Raw genomic sequence first — 5,949 nt, forward strand, 5'->3', positions numbered from 1 at the left:
AAGAAAAACTTTTTTGCTAGGTTCCAGTCTTTCTTTTGATGATTGTCTAACAGTCAGTTGTGGTTTCATTGTAGTCACAAGGAGAGGCGAGCTCATGCTCCTATCACTTCTACATCTTGACTGAAAAAAAAACAGAAATTTATTCTAAAACATTTTAAAATATCAAATTAGAAGTTTACTATACATTTGTATTTAAAATACAGGAAATTTTAATCATCTTAAAGTGGCTTTCCCCACTTTTATGATTATTAATATTTCTCAGTATAAAAACATATGAAATTGTTTAAGCTTGTGATATTTTGAGTATAGTCTTTTTTATTGAAGCATGGTTTTAAAATATTTCTAAATTCAATGTATTTATAATATTTCAAAAATATTTATAAATAAAATATTTCCAATACACTTTTCTGATAAAGTCATATTTATGTTACATATAATATTCTTCTTATAAAATTAATTGATTCATATATTCCTGAATAGATTGTACTATATTTGATAATGATGAAAACAATTAATAAGACATTTAGGTAAGGTTTTCACCCATCAGTTTTCCCACTGGTTCAATTGCAGAGATTATTATCTCTAAATGATACAATATGATGCAAAAACATATGGAAATACTAAGTGAGTTAGGGGTATTAGAATTAGTTTTTAAAAAGCATTTGAATAAAGCATTAGTTATATTTATTTGTTGATGCTTTGTCATTTATAACCATATTTATAAGCACAATAAGCATATTTAAAACAATGTTGACTTTTCCCATCTGGGTCTAAGCAGTGTTTGGTCCTCCCAAATGCTAATTATTGAGAGACATAAAGATCTTTATGGCCATAATAAAGCCATTAATATAATTCACAAGGTTTTCTATACTAGGTTGTCTACAAATAATATTAACTCTATTAATTTCCAGGGCCACTGAATATAAGTGATTATGGAGGAATTGCTCTATCATGGCTATGAGTAAATCATGTTCTATGTGGCACTGGATAACATCTCTTAAAATTATATTGGAATCTTTAAATATGATCTGGACAAAGGATGGAAGCGTTTATAGTAGTAAGGTAATGACAGTGTGATAGTAAAGCAAAAATAACTGACCTGAAATTGAAAAGATCTGTGGCCTATCTGTTCTTTCACTAGTTGTGTATTTGTGGGGATATACTACTTACTTTATTGGGTCTCAATTTCCTGTTTTGCATGCTGAGGGTTATACTAGATTTTTCCAGTTCTAAAAAAAATTTGTGGTTTTAAAATTATATTTTGTGCGCAAATACAAGATAATTGATTAGCTTAATTAATTGTACATTAACTTACTGAAAGCCTATTCATTTTTAAACTGTGAAAATTAATTTTGTGAACAAAAGTAGCAAAAATAAAACTAATCCAGTGATTTAAGATTTAACTTAAACTAAGTTTCTCAATATGGGAAATGTGTCTTTGAATTGTCAGTTTTACTTTTGTAATATTATTTGTCCAGTTTGGTTGGTTTCTGACCCAGTTAGTAATTAGTATGCTTGAACTTGTGGGTATATAGCTCCTGCATGAAAGCAGACTTGCTGAAAGGTTAAATAAAGTCTGTTTACATGAAACTAGTTATTGGAATGTGGTCATTGTGAATATTTTTCACAGTGTGATTGGAATATATCGTTCTTGCAGAAAGATTTTATTTCAAAATATTATGTGCCGAGTAGGTCTTCTAAGAGACCACAATTTTATATATTCTTTCTAGAATGTAATAATTAGTATTTATTTTGTTCAAAATTTCATTAAAAGAGCACAATAAATACACTTATTTAAATTAAATTAAATAATAATCTCTGGTGTTTTGCATATACATATATAAACTAGCATTGCTACATGCTATATGTAAACATATATACATATGTACCTATAGGCTACTTACATTAGTATAATTTGAATTTCAATTTTTTTAATTGATGATTCTTAGTTCTTTATTTTCTTGCACCATAAAATTTTTCTGCATTGCATAATATTTTTGACAAAAATTTCTCATATCAAGCTTCAGAATATATGCTGAAATTCATATCCTGTAGGAAGTAAACGATTTTTGAGTTAAAAAATTCTTAAAACTCCTGAGTAACGTATATCTAGATTTTAATCTGATTATTATTACTGCTTCTTAACTATGTGATCAAAAAGAAATCTAGGAACTGCTAAATCTCAAGCATCTCACCAACAACTTGGAGATTAGAAAAAAATATAAAATTTATGCAGGTTTTGTGATGATAACATAAATTAATTTATAGTACATACTTAATAAATGTTATGAGCATGCTGAGAGACTATATATGCAAACAGACATGGCCATAACATATACAAAAATAGAACTCTGACTTACAACCTGCAGCAACCTGCTCAGGAGACCAACCCTCTTATCTACAATTAGCAGCCTTAGGAAGACAGCTTGCTATAAAGTCAGACTTGCAGGAAGACTGATTTCTATCTCTAGTAATGATCTAGGAAGTTGAGCAATAAATTCTGTAACAATTGGCCCAAATGGCTATGATTTGATTTATAACTGACAGTTTGCTTAATTTTTGTCCCTTCTTCCAACTTAGGACCTACCAGAAAAAGCCAAATATACATCCCTAACCAATCACATAACATGCCCTGCTTCTAGTTAGCCTGCCTCCAGCATTTCTAAGCCAACAGCCTCCAATCAGGACATACCAGAATTTTTCTCCTTGTATCAGTATAAAGCCTTCCGACTCCATTGCCTGTCTTTAAACTTCTGCCAAAATGCAACTGAAGGTAGTTGACCCCTTTGCTATAGCAAGTTGTAAATAAATTGCCTTTGCTTTTCTCATTTGGTTAGTCTTCATTTTTGCTTTGCATAAGAGATAACATTAAAAACCTTGACATAATTGTTTATTATACAGTATACCACAATATATACATTGAAAATGTTGTTGGAGAGAATTATCATAGATGCATAATTTGATAATTTTAAACATGCTTGTTCAAAGCATAATAGATTGCTTATATAATTAACTGAATCAAAGTGTGGTGGGACTTACCTAATATGTGAAAACCCAGTACTCCAACTGATCACATAGGTTGTACTGCAACTTTTACTTAGCATTATACTCAGAAGGTCCATATAATAAACAAGATGCAAGAGTGTTCTTGTGGATATATTCAAGAAAAAAGTGAAGTGGATAAAACAGTTAAGGTGGAGGGATTAAAAACAAGGATAACAGGAAAGAAGTAATGGCAAGGAAGGGAAAGCCTCATAGAACATTGTAGGAACTTGGGCTTTTGTATTGAATGAAAGGAGAAGCCACTGTAGAACTTATAGCAAAGAAATGACTTGATCTGGCTTACATTTCCTCAGAATCACCCTAGTTACTGTGTTGAATATAACATATGGGGTAAGTGCAAAAATGTTAGAGCAGGCAGATAGCTAGGTATGAGCAGAGAAAGGGGAAGACAGACCAAATGGCAGGCTGAAAGAAGGAGCACAGGCCAAATGCAGGAAATTATACATCATGTAAGCACCAGGGGTCCCAAGGCAGAGAAAGAAAAGCCGGAGCCTTTGGGCTGATAAATGGCTACAACTTTTGTGGTGATGAGTGGCCTGGAGACCAACAAAGAAAGGTGAAAAAAGGCAGGAATTTCCAGTGTCTGAATGTAACCTTTTGCTCATCATGCCCTCATTTAAATAAAATTAGCCTTGCAAATTAGAAGTACCCATCATGCACCAATGCCATGACACTTCCCATCCAGACTAAATAAAAACAAAACTCCCTCCTCCCTTTGGGAAGGTGGAGTTGGGATGATAATCAAGGAATATGACCCCAAACCCTTCCCTCCTCAATGAATGTTCTGCCCATTTATTTTTACAACCTATGTAACTAACTTGCCAAAGAAACACAGGGCAGCTGCTCATCTGAGCCTGTCCACTCTCTTCTTGAGAGTGTACTATCCATCCTTTAATAAATTCTCACTTTTTTTTTTAACCACTATGTCTTTTCTCTTAATTCTTCTGGAATGTGACAAGAACCTGGAACACCCATTGCATCCAGCTGCGACAAAAGGAGATGATTGAGGAAGTCATTGCTACAATTCAGAGAAGAGATGTTGATTTGACCTGGAAAAAAGTTGTAGATGTGGTGAGAAAGTGTTAGAGTCTGAATATATTTTAAGACAGACCTTGTAGTAATTAATGATAGTTTGGTTATGTAGCTAGAGATAGAGGGTACTTGAAGATTACTCCAATATTTTTGCCCTGTACAACTGAAAAATGGTGTTTTCATCAACTGAGGTAGGAAAATATGAGACAAATTAATTTTTCAGAGGATGTTAGGAGTTTAGTTATAGGCTGTTAAGGTAGAGCTATCAATCAAACCTTTGTGTATAGATGTGGAGTGAATAGTTGAATATTCTCAGGAGATTAGAAAGATTTTTTAAAAAATTTTCTTTGAACATTGGTGATTTTATTTATAAACATGTGACCAGAATAAGTTACCTAGGAAGTGAATGTAAGTAGAAAAGAAGAAGTTCAAATAATAAGCTGTAAAATATTCCAAATTAAAAGGTTGGAGGAGGGCAGAAAATAAAGGAAACTAAGAGATAGAGACCAAGTAAGATAGAAGAAACCTGAATTTATCATTAACTTGGAAATGTAGGTGTTACTGGTAACTTTGAAAAGTGAAGCAATTTTTATGAATTGATTTCTCTTTTGGTAGAATTAATTTCAAGCACTTGGGATTATTTATTATTTTCCTTCTTCTGCCTACCACATATTTAATAATGGTTTTCTCACTAGACATCAAGAATATGATATATTTTTGTGGAATTTCAATACTACATAATATTTCAGCCTGGCACTTGGCCACCAGGAATACACACTTTTAAGCCTCTCTTTCAACTATATTAGACCTTGTAGCCAAAGGGATTCATTATTGGGAAATAAGTGGAAGCAATTTGTGTAATGTTTATTCTTATCCTGCTCTATCTATTGTCTCCTTCTTGGTAGTTGAAATGTGTTGTAATAGTAAGAGAAGTTGTCATGGACCATGATTCTAAGGTCATTCACAGAGAAAGAATAATAAGGGAAGAGGATTGAGAAGGGTTACCTGACACCATTAATGAAAAAAACAACCCGACCACTTGCCCATATTTTTGCATGAGAAAGAAAAAATTATTTATATCATTTAAATCATTGTTTTTATTCTAATTATTATTGTCCTCACTCACAACTTAACTAATATAGGTGCTACAAACAAACAAACAAACAAACAAACAAACAAAAAAAACCCCTTTACATTGTATTACACTCCATGTATAAAGTTAAGAAAAGAAAAAAATACAGATAAATTATAGAAAGAATTCACATTAAATATCAGTGAAATGGAGCATATATGTTGTTTCACTCTATTCAGAGCAGTGGCTGGAGGAAATGGGAAAAAAATCAAAATGACAAAGAAGCTGAGAATCTAGATTAAAGCACAAACACTTTTTCAAGTGAAATTCAAATGTATCCCTTAAAAGCAGTGCTTAATGAAGCTGATATAAATGTGGGTAATATGACTTCCTGTCCCCAAATATGGTTCCAGATTGAATTATTTAGCCTAGTGTTTCTCAAAACATGTTTCCAAAATAATCCTGTAAAAGAGACTAAGAACGCTTGCATCTTTTAATTTCCTTTTCCAGGCAATATTTACATGAAGGGAGTTAAGTTAATAATACAGTAAAAAGAGTAAAAATTCTATTTGATTTTGCTCAACAAAAATTTCTCAAGAACTGCCTCCCTATAGCCCTTTTCACATTGTTATTGATATCTAATACATGATTTGGAAACAATTTAGCAAACTAAAGTTTTAGATAAAGCTATCCTAATAGGAAACATTTATGTTATAAATAAAATTTAAATATTCATTTTACTGATGCAGTAGCTAAAATATCTTTGCAGAAATCACAATAGT

This window comes from Camelus dromedarius, chromosome 13, assembly GCF_036321535.1.
Source record: "Camelus dromedarius isolate mCamDro1 chromosome 13, mCamDro1.pat, whole genome shotgun sequence".
NCBI lineage: Eukaryota > Metazoa > Chordata > Mammalia > Artiodactyla > Camelidae > Camelus > Camelus dromedarius.